Source organism: Camelus bactrianus, chromosome 32 (assembly GCF_048773025.1).
Source record: "Camelus bactrianus isolate YW-2024 breed Bactrian camel chromosome 32, ASM4877302v1, whole genome shotgun sequence".
NCBI classification, from domain to species: domain Eukaryota; kingdom Metazoa; phylum Chordata; class Mammalia; order Artiodactyla; family Camelidae; genus Camelus; species Camelus bactrianus.
Genome location: NC_133570.1, coordinates 16,278,102 through 16,289,992, shown reverse-complemented (window position 1 = coordinate 16,289,992; position 11,891 = coordinate 16,278,102). Strand labels below are relative to the sequence as shown.

Genomic DNA, 11,891 nt, shown 5'->3' with positions numbered 1-11,891 from the left:
TTTTGGTCTTCAGGAGAGTTTCAAGATACAGCAGACAAGACATTGTGTTATCAGAGCACCATGGACAGTGCAGAATCGACTTTAGGTTTAGAGCTGAGCATGCACACAACTGTCTGCAGGGTAACAGTGGAATTTCACAGCAGTAGGTACGGAAAGGATTATTCAAGAAAAAGTGTCAGATAACTCTCCTTCTTGTAATCAGAATGGATAATCACTGTGTACACCAAGGATTTAAATGCAAAACAATGCAATTATAAATATATTAAAAGAAAGATGAGTGATTTTACACATTTTTATTCTCAAGGCCAAAGAATGACAGAAACCTGGAAGCAATCAGCAAAAAGAACGACATAACAAACATCATTTAAAAAAAAAAAGACCCCCTCATACTTTGCACCCAAATCGCTGCACATCCACCTGTAGGGTCTGTGCCAAGGAGACTTAGTCTTGAATCCAAACACAGCCTCAGCGGCTGTGAGTGAGTTATACTGGCAGCAGCAGGGACTTAGTTCAAGTGTGAAGTGGGAAGGACAAACGTTTCTGGAGTTCCAAGTGCACATCATCTGGTAGAGTCACCTGGCAGGTTAACAGGCGCAGGGTTGATGGGTGAGAGGAAGCGGGGCCAAGGGCAGGCAGAGCCGCCCCCGCTCCCAGCCCACCCGCCCTCCAGCGCCTCCTGACTCGCGGGGCGGCGCTGCAGGGCGGCGCCGGGAGCGGCGGGGCCGGCGGGGCTGCAGTTGAAGTTGGGGCGGCGCGGCCCCGGCTCTGCCGTGTGGGCCGCGCATCCCGCCCAGCGGCCAGGCTGGTCCTCCCTGCGAGCCCACCCCGGGGCGCTGACTGCTCCCGGGCACAGGGCTGTGTCCCGGGAAGCGCTGACCTTTCTGGGAAGGAGCTCTGCCTCCCTCACCCCGCGGAGAGCAGCGCTCAGACGCTGCGGGGCTGGAGGAGCGGGACCTGAGCGCCAGGGCTTCCTAATTCCAGGGGAGGAAGGAAGGCGGGTGAGCTGTGCGGGCTGTGTGTGTGTGTGTGTGTGTGTGTGTGTGTGTGTGTGTGTGTGTGTGTGTGTGTGTGTGTGTGTGTTTGTGTGTGTGTTAGAGAACGTCTAGGGCCCCTCTCTGTGCTGAGAGGACGCCTAGTAGGTGAGAAGAACCCGGTACACACCCGCCTCGTACTCGCGAGCGCTTGACCCACAGTGTCCTGTGAATCTGTGTGGAGAAGAGAATCATAATCAACAATTTTCTCACATTCCCATGAATATCTTACCGGGGCCCCTTGTTTTTTACTACAGGACACAGCTCTGACAATTTCGGGGCAGTCCCTCCTGTTGGCGTGATTGGAAAACGTGTGTAGTTAGTAAACGGATGCTTTATTTGATGTCATAGTTAAAAAAAATTCTCAGGCAACTATACGGAGATGCCTGACATAACCGTGTTCTTTAAGGGCCTCTGCCCTTGAGGGTCACCGCCTTCAGGACAGCAATGCTCGGCAGGGCTAGGGCTCGAGCCGGAGGCAGAGCGCGTGGTCAAGCATCTCGGGAACATGCTGCGCCCGGAGCGCTGGAGAGCCGCCAGGGGTACCCGGAGCGCCAGTGGTACGGGGGACACCCCGAGGGCCAAGAATACCCGGGACGCCCCGAGAGCCAAGAGCGCCGAGGAAGCCCGGATCGCCGTGGGTGCCTGGAGCGCCACCAGCAGTGAGCTTGGCCCAAGCAGGGAGCCTCCGCACAGCAGTGAGCTCCCTAGTGTTGCTGCCTGTATGTAAACGATGCTGCCTCCCCAGGCAGGAGGGAGAATTGGCTGCTGAGCCAGTAGAGGTCAGGTCTAGGGCTCTCTCCTGCTGAGAGAATGAACAGGTCTCTTAAGGAAAGTCAGAGTCTGAGGCTGACGTGTGGGTGGGCGTCACCTACCTTGATAGCCTCCCCATCGCTTCCCTTCCATGTGTCTTCCCGCATGCAAACAGCCTTTCTTCCAACCCCGGTGGACGGAAAGGCAACTACATCTCATAGCTTCAGCCAGTGACTTGTGTTTTGGGAGTGTCTTCAAAACAGGAAATTCCACTCAAGTGCTTGAACAGACGGGGCTGGATAGAATTCTTCGCCTTCTTTACAACTCGCTGTCCCTGTGGACTCCATGCACTTCTGTCTTCTCTTCTCCCACATGCACTTTGCACGGCCCGGCAGTCACGTGACCCCGTCAGGTCCCTTCATTCTCCCCTGGGACTGCTGTTCCTCTCTCCTCCTCCCCCCACCTGCTCAAGCCCCAACCCCTCCTCCCCCTCCTCCTCCGCCCTAATTCCCAGCCTTAGTCATCAACTCCTATGTCACCGAGACAAACAGACATCAAAGCGGAACTTCCAGGTCATCTTCAGGGCCTCTCCTCATCCTGGCCTCGGCCCCTCACCTGAGACCCTAGGGCACGAGCTCTGCTCGTCCCTAAAGGAAGTAGCTCCTGGGCCCTTTAACAATTGCCTACCCCCAGGCGTCTCCCCTGCAAGTCTCCCCTCCATCTCCAGAGTCAGCAGGTTTCTGCTCTCCTACATCACTCCCACCTGCCTGCAGCCAGCTGAGTGTGCTCTCAGCCAGCAAGAGTCCTCTCCTGCATCCGCTTTCCCCACAGTCAGTCCTCGCTCTTTGCCTCCCAGCAAAGACATCCCGTCTCTGCTCTGAACCCCAGCCCCCCTCCCCCTCCCGTCCCTTCCCTCCACTGGGGCGGGCGCTCTCCCTGTCGCTCCATGGAAACGGCTCTTGCTGAGCTTCACCGGGATGCTACACATGGTCACATCCCCAGGTCTGTCCTCAGTCCTCCTTGGTCCTGCCTCCTTGTTCCTGCCTATCCCTTGTACCTGGAAGAACTCTCCCCTCTTTTCTCCTTTGATAAACTCCCTCCGTGTGGTGGTCACGGCACAGCCTGGGATTTCCTCCTACCTCACTGGCCGCCTCTGCAGCTTCCCTTGGCTGGGCTGCCTCCTGCCCTGTCGATAAGCTCAGGATCTAGTTTTTGGGCCTCCTCTCCCTGGTCCCTGTACTCACACCTCGGTCACCACATCAGCGTCATGGCTTTAAGTGGGATCTGGTATGGGGACAGGTTCCCGTCTTTATATCTCCAACCCCCAGCGTCCCTGGCTGGACCCCGCACGGGGCCTCCTTCCTAACTGGTCTCCTGGCTTTGGCCCTGGTCTCAGCCTCCGTCTCTTCCCAACACAGAACCAGACAGACTGGATTCAAGTTCAGCCTAACACCCTGTAAGGGTCCCACTTGCTCCGAGGCAGAGGCAGACTCCTTAAGCTGGTCCCCCTCCCACCACCGCTCCAGTCCCCCTGCACCCCTCGCCCTGGGGCACCTTGCTTTTCCGTGGGCGCTGCGCCCTTAGGGGCTTTGCTGGCTTCCCTCCACCTGCAGCTGGTGTGGCTTTATCCCCCCGCCTCCCGCCTTTGTTTCAGTGTCGCCTTCTCACTGAGGCTCTGCTTTGTCCCCCGTTAATTACTGCCGCCAGCCCCGTCACACCCCACCTTCCCCGTAGCTCCCAAATTCCCATCTTTGCCTTCTGCTTTTTGCTTCATTTCCCTAGCAATCATCATACTCATGCTATGTAAGCTAAAGTCATTTTAATTTATTTTCTGTCCCTGGAATGTGAGCTTTTCAAGGGAGGTTCCTTTGCTTTACGCCCTGATACACGCATCATGGCATGTGGCAGGCATATGGTAATTTTTACATGATGGACGAACACGTGGATAACATTACTCTTTATTTCCATGTCTGAAAACATGCAGACTCGGCCACCTAGTCAAATCCAGCAGCCTCATCAATTCCCGCCTGGAGCCCAGTCTCTGTCGTGGGTTAGCCAAGCGGTTCGGGCTGAACGACTAAGAGAAGCAGAAGGAACGTCTCAGCCTTCAGGTAAACAGAAGGAAGAAGAAGGATCCGGTGCAGGGGAGAGGATGCTAACGCACGAGGGCACGTGACAGCAGGAACATTCTACAGCAACAGCCTCGGCGCTCCCACGAGGTTGGCAAGATGGGAAGACACGGCCAGCTTACCAGGCCCTCCCGCAGTGGATCACCTGGCGGTCAGTGCCTCCGCCTGCTGTATTCTAAGGCTTCTGGGAGAGGAAGTGGACATCATCACTCACGAGCCAATTCAGCGTAATTGCTTTTCGAATTTAGAAAATGCGTTTGTGTGGTCACTCGGTAACTAGGAGTTCTGGAAACACGGCTTCTTGGGTTTGTGGATGGCTTCACTGGCAGGCTGAGCCGGTCTCAGATGCGTTTGACCTTCACGGTGTCATCCTCAGACGTAAAAGGTTGTCGTGATACATTTATTGTAACAGGTTTGGTTTTATTTTTGTGGTGTCTTCGGGGCTTTCTAAATAGAAGATAATGATGTTTGCAAACAGGGACCACTTTTACTTCTTTCCAATTTGGATGTCTTTGGGTTTTTTTTATTATTATTTTTATTAATTTCTGCCTAATTCTCCGGCTAGAACTTCCCCGACTGTGATGAGCGCAAGTGGTGAGAACGGGAGTCCTCACATTGCTCCAGATCTGAGAGGAAACGTGTTCAGTTTTTCATTACGGAGCATCGGTTTCATTGTGGGCCTTTCACATCTGATCTTTATGACATGGAGGGCGTTCTCCTTAGTTTATTGAGAGCTTTTATCATGAAAGGGTGGTGACCTGTGTCCAGTGCCTTCTCTGCTTCTGTTGAGAGGATTACATGATTTTTATCCTTCATTCCATTAATGGTGATGCGTCCTGTTCATTGATTTTCATCTGCTGAATCATCCTTGCAGCCCAAGGATAAATCCTACTTGGTCGTGGTGTGTGATCCTTTTAAATGTGCTGTTGAATTTGGTTTGCTGGAAAATTGCTGTGATTTTCCATCCATATTCATCAGAAATGTTGGCCTGTCTTTTCTTTTGGTGCCTTTGTATGGGAATCAGGATACTGCTGACCTGGTCATACGACTTGGGGACTGTTTCCTCTTCAAGTCTTGGGATGAGTTTGAAAAGGGTTAGCATTCATTCCTCTTTAAATGTTTAGTAGAGCTCACCAACGAAGTCAGCTGGTCCTGGGTTTTTCTTTGTTTGGAGGTTTCTGATTTCTGATGCAATATTGTAAATACTTATGGGTCTCTTCAGACGTCATGACCCGCCCCGGCAGGCTGCATGTCTAAGAGCTGATCCATTTCTTCTGCGTCATCTAGTTAGCACATACATAAAAAATTATATATATATAATTTTTTAGATTATTTTCCATTATTGATACTGAATATAGTTCCCTCTGCTATACAGTACGACCTTGCTGTTTATCTATTTTATATATGGTACTGTGTATATGTTAATCCCAAACTTCTAATTTATCCTCCCCATGCCTTTCCCCTTTGGGAACCATAAGTTTGTTTTCTATGTCTGTGACACTATTTCTGGTTTGTAAATAAGTTCATTTGTATCTTTTTTTAGATTTCACATATAAGCAATATCATGATATTTGCCTTTCTCTGTCTGACTTACTTCACTTAATATAATAATCTCTAGGTCCATCCATGTTGCTGGAAATGGCATTATTTTATTATTTTTTCTGGCAGGGTAGTACTCCATGTATATATACAATGCATCTTCTTTATCCTATCATCTGTTAATAGATATTTAAATTGCTTCTGTATCTTGACTGTTGTAAATAGTGTCACCGTGGACATTGAGGTGCATGTATCCTTTTTTTGTTTAACTGAAGCATAATCAGTTTATGATGTATTAGTTTCTGGTGTGCAGCATGTTTCAAGCATAATATATATACATATATTCACTTTTATAATAGGTTACCACAAATATTGAGTATATTTCCATGTGCAATACAGAAAAATCTTATTTATCTATTTTATATATAGCAGTTAATATTTGCAAATCTCAAATTCTGTTTATCTTTTCCCACCCCCTTTCTGCCTGGTAACTATGTTTGTTTCCTGTGTCTGTGAGTCTGTTTCTGTTTTGTAGATAAGTTAACTAGTGCCTCTTTTTTCTTTTTTTAGATTCCACATATAAGTGATATATGGTATTTTTCTTTCTCTTTTGGACTTACTTCACTTAGAATGATGATCTTCAGATCCATCCATGTTGCTGCAAATGTCATTATTTTATTCCTTTTTATGGCTGAGTAGAATTCTGTTATATAAACATACCACAGCTTCCTTATCCAGTCATCTGTCAATGGATATTTAGGTTGCTTCCATGACTTGGCTATTGTAAATAGTGCTGTTACAAACATTGGGGTGCATATATCTTTTCAAATTTAGAGCTCCTTCCAGATATATGCCCAGGAGTGGCATATATTTTTAATTTTCAATTTTTAAGGGATCTCCATACAGTTTTCCATAATGGCTGCACCAAACTACATTCCCACCAACAGTGTAGGAGGTTTCCCTTTTCTCCACACCCTCTCCAGCATATATCGTTTGTGGACTTTTTAATGATGGCTATTCTCACTGGTGTGAAGTGATACCTCATTATAGTTTTGATTTGCATTTCTCTGATAGTCAGTGATATTGAGTGTTTTTACATGTGCCTATTGGCCATCTGTGTGCCTTCATTGAAGAATTGCTTGTTTAGGTCTTCTGCCCATTTTTGGATTGAGTTGTTTGATGTTTTGTTATTGAGTCATATATGCTGTTTATATATTCTGGAAGTTAAGCCTTTGTCAGTTGCATCATTTGCAAATATTTTCTCCCATTCCATAGGTTGTCCTTTTGTTTTGCTTATGGTTTCCTTTGCTGTGCAAAATCTTATAAGTTTAATTAGGTCTCATTTGTTTATTTTGGCTTTTATTTCTATTGCCTGGGTAGACTGCCCTAGAAGAACATTGCTAAGATTTATGTCAGAGAATGGTTTATCTATATTTTCTTCTAGGAGGTTTATAGAGTCTTTTCTTATGTTTAAGTCTTTGATCCATTTTGAGTCTATTTTTGTGTATGGTGTAAGGGAATGTTCCAGCTTCATTGCTTTACATGCTGCTGTCCAGTTTTCCCAACACCACTTGCTGAAGAGACTGTCTTTACTCCATTGTATCTTCTTACCTCCTTTGTCAAAAATTAATTGACTGTAAGTCTATGGGTTTATTTCTGGGCTCTCTTTCTGTTCCATTGGTCCATGTCTTCAACCATCTAAACACAAAATATCATACTCTCTTAATTACTAAAGATTTATAATGTATATAACTCTCAATATCTGATAAACTCTATCTCCCTTCTTGTTTGATACAACACTGTCTTGGCTATCTTGTCTCTGCCTTTGAGTACCAATTTATCAGTTTTTAGTAGAAATTCATTACATTTACAGATTGATTGTGGGGAGAAATGGTTTTTATAAGATACTAACTATTGTATCCACATCTACTTCTGCATTTATGTAAATCCTAGATGTGCTGTGTAAGGACGATCTTATAATTATCACCACAGATGTTCTGCACATTTCTTTTCACATTGTTAAAAATGCACTGAAATGTATCTGTTTTTCTGTTAACATTTTATTCAGCAAACTTGATGAAGGCTTTCTCCCAAAAGACTGCTCTTTTCTACATGGATTTACTGTATGGTACAGGGCTCCCCACTATTTGCAGTGGAACGCTGCTGTGTCACAAATAGGTTACAACTGTGGCAAGATATTGATCTGAATCTTTTAGCAATTTCTGTGTATCTGCTGAGATTAAAAATGCTGGCAAGGACTGAATAGACAATCATAACTTCGTTTGTGGTTTTCTTTTTTTTGTCTCATCACACTGTTATGGTGGAGCCCCTCAGCACAACATTGAATAGCTGCTGTCATTGCATCGTCCTTCTTTTGCTATGGATTTTTAAAGAAAATGTTTATAATGTGTTCACCATTAAAAATGATGTGTGTTGTTGGTTGTTACTAAGTAACCACTATCAGATTTAGAAATCTCCCTTTCATTCCTAATGTTCTGGCATTTTATACTCAGAGTTTGTGGAATTTTATTAAATATCTTTTTCCTGCATTGAATAAGATGATCGCGTGATTTTGTTTCGTGACTCTGCTAATGTGACCAATTACATCAATAATTTTCTTTGCTGCTAGATTTTTCTTGTATTCTTAGCCATAATGCATTTTTAAATAAAATGCTATATTCAGTGTGAAAATATTTTAACCTTTTTACTTATAGATAATTTGTAGATTCACATGCAAGTGCAAGAAATACTAGATAGTGATCTCATGTACCCTTTATTCAATTTTCCAGTTGTCATGAATTTAATCCATCCTTCCCTTTATACTTTTCAGCCATTCGCTCAGTCACTATAAACATGTTTACATAATGGTTTACTTAAAGTTTTCCTGATTTTTAGCCTATAATAAGGGATGTCTCCTTTTAAATAATATATATCATATAAAGCAAAACTCAATCAGGAAAGCAGTAACTTTCCTGAAAACAGAACTAAAATGTGAAGCATTACAATCTTTGACTTCCAAAAATACCTTTCAGTCTCATTAAACCTTTACTCTCATAAATAAATAAGGTTACATTTATATTTTCATGTACTGTTGCATAAATGCAACATCGTATTGTACGTATTCATATAAGAATTTGTCTTTGAATTTTCCCCTTAAATCAGTGAGAAAACCTCAGTTATTTAAGCATATTCAGGCATAACTTTAACATAAATGAAACATACAATTTAAGTATATTAGGTTCAGATACAACGTTAATTTTTTCATTTGTTCATTACTGAAACTGACCTAGCAACAATGCGAAGTATAACCCTTGCAGAATATTAGCCTTTTAGCCCCCAAGGCCAAATGCATAATAAATATGAAACATGCTGCAAAGGGTAGAGGTAATTGAATTACAAAAGTACAGAAAACGAAGAGAAGATTTTGATTGGAATAAGAGCAGTAGGTCATCACAGAGGAGGACGAATATAAATAAAGCCTTAAAATATTGATACACTTTTCACATTAAGGGCACATTTCAGATGCTGCCAGGAGTAGCACGTGTCAATGGCTTTTGTAGTACGTTTAGAGGAGGGAGGAAGACGGGAGAGATTCAGGGCTCCATCGTGTAGCCTCTCAAAGGTGATACATTTTAAAGACAGCTTGCTTCTTTAGGTAAAATACACGCAAATTTTAGAAAGCACCCATTATAATTTTTCTGTTTTATTGTGTTTTGTTTTTAAATATTGGCCTTTCCACCTGTAACATATTATGCTTCCCACCATCTGTGCATAAACAGTTCGTGTCCTTAACAAAGTCCACGATGTTCAGCAAAGCTTGGCTCCCAAGCACCCTTACCAGTTAATCCTCCACGTTACTCCCCAGCCAGTTGGCTCTGCTTTATTTTCAGTGAAGTGCTGTTCACTCAAAAGGGCAGGTTAATGATGAGATCAGCTGGGTTTACCTTGAAAGTCTGATTTTCAAGAGGATGTGTGAGTCAAACAGTGGGAGGCGGAGGTCTGTGATATCTCTGGCTAAATGACTGAAATGATTTGAAGAGGAGGCGTGACTCAGATTTCAGGTCTCATTGTTGAATGAAAACGAAACATGTCATTTCAAATCGTTAATTTTTCCCCTGGGCCAAAACAGGGATTAAACCTGAATGAAACAGCGCCCACCTGCAGCAGGCAATCCCTCTGGCTGTCCGACCGAGAGGCGCCGCGGAGCCCGCATACAGGGGCCGCCGCCAGGTGGCGCGGTGACCGCTGCGGCAGGCTCAGAAGCCAGCTGGGCCCCGGCCTCAGTCAGTCCCGCCGGACCGGCTCTCCGGATCTCCCCATCTTCTCTGGCGGATCTGAGATCACTGAAGCGACCTCGTGCCCCCTCGCCCCTTCCCTGTCCCTCCCCTGTCCCCGTCCTTGAATGACCTGGCACGGGAGCCCCCAGGACAGGTCCCTTTGGAGATGATATTTTCCATTGGCAAGCTATGTCATTGGGGCCAAATGACCGTCCTGATCAGGGTGGAGTATTTTTCTTGACAATTCTTTTCCTAACAGGTTACCCTTCAAACTACCTAAGCGTGCATTTACAAGAATTTATCATCCAAATATTAACAGTAATGGCAACATTTGTCCTGATATTCTACAGTCACAGAGGTCTCCAGCACTATTTCAAAAGTACTCTTGTCCATCTGTTCTCTGCTGTGTGACCCCAATCCAGATGATCCTTTAGTGCCTGCGACTGCCCAGAGGACCTACAAAACATGGAGAAAAACACAACAGAATAGCTCGGGAATGGACTCAGAAGTATGTGATGTAATTAAAGAAATGATTGGATAACCTCTACAAATAAAGATAGGGGAACTCTGAAAGAGAAAGTCCTTTTGATTTCCATCTGACTGCTTTCTATGTGCCCACACCTCATCTTCCCCCGTGCACATGTTTACCTGATACAGCAGTGCTGCGTGTTGCACATACTTGGAACGACAAACTAGAACTCCTGTACTTCTGTACCAACATTGCCTCCTAGCGGAGAAGTGTGTGTGTGACAAGCCAGGTCTCCAGGCATAACCTCGGTGCGAGAATAAAAGCTTTCCTTATTGACTTCAATTTGGATAACAGCAAGGTGAGGGGTGGTGGGTATGGTGCGGGCTTGAAAGGAGAAGAAAAGCTCCACTGACCTTAGGAGGTGGTTTTTTAAGTGGAATCCTGTTAAACTCAAAACAGTTACGAAAAGCAAGGCGAAGAACACAAAGCTGTTTTTGTATTCATTTCATTCTAAGGACCTACATCTTAGGTGAAAGTTACGACCAACCAGATTAAACTCTACCCACATCCTTTACTTTAAGGTCTAAGTTTAACTGGTCAACATTTAAATGGATTGGAGCTATGAGTATATGAAGTGTGATGGGCTTTGATCCCAATTCTTTTACATCTCCCCACCCTTCATCCTTCAGCCCCTCTTTCTGTCTTCCATATTCTTTGGTTTGTATGTGGTTTCTCAGTTAATACATAGCTAATAGCTCATTTTTCTTATGTTTTTAACTGCTTAGGTCTATCTGGATGTAAGGGTGAAAATTCATTTGATGGAAATGCTTGTGTATATTTAAAGACCCATTTGCTCCTCTGGAGCTTTTATGTTCAAGAATGATTAATCTGTGTAATAAACTGATTACTACAGTCATTGCATATATAAAAAAAAGTAAATGAAACATGTTGAAGAGACAAATCCAGATCTATTTAAAGTAGAAAGTAAATGTATATTCAAATTTTAAAAGTCATTATGAAGTTCCCTCGGGTACTAGTTTTTATTAGAAAATATCCTTATAAAGTCATCATCTCATTAACAACTCCTGAAATATTTCTATTTTCTTGCCTTTGGGAAATGTAATAAATACGTCCCTAAGGGCTTGTAGGCTGATCCAAAGTTTTAGATGTTTCATAGTCTCTGATCCTAACTGGATATTATTACTTTTATGTCTAATATTATATAATGAGTTTGGACATGATTTAATTATTTCTGGGATTTTTCCAACCTCAAACATTCTCTAAGTCACATTTTCACAGCTCTAAAAAGAGTGTGCATGAAGAAAATGCCCAAATATTAATCTCCAGACATATTTTCTCTAAACCTTCGTATCTCATGTCCAACTTGATATGTTTCCTGGAATTCCCATCAGCATTTCAATTCAACATGCCCCAAATCAAACACCTATATTCCTTTTACCACCCCTCCCCCCTCCCCTTATTCTGTCTATTCTTCTCCTTGGTCAAGGCAAAAAAACTTGCATTTATCCTTGACTTCTCTCTTCTCTTGCATCTAAACTGAATCCCTCAGAAAATCCTGTTGCCCCTACCAACAAAACAGAATTAAAATCTGCTGCTCACTACTTCCATCACTACCATCTCGGTGTCATTTCATCATCTTTAGCATCTTTAGCTGGTTTACTGGACATGGTCT

The 11,891-nt window shown here is 44.1% G+C and overlaps 1 pseudogene; it reads left to right on the top strand.

Moving 5' to 3' along the window:
* The first annotated feature begins 9,539 nt into the window (after nucleotides 1-9,539).
* On the top strand, nucleotides 9,540-11,647 carry LOC105083136 (ubiquitin-conjugating enzyme E2 D2 pseudogene; annotated as a pseudogene).
* Nucleotides 11,648-11,891: the final 244 nt, after the last annotated feature.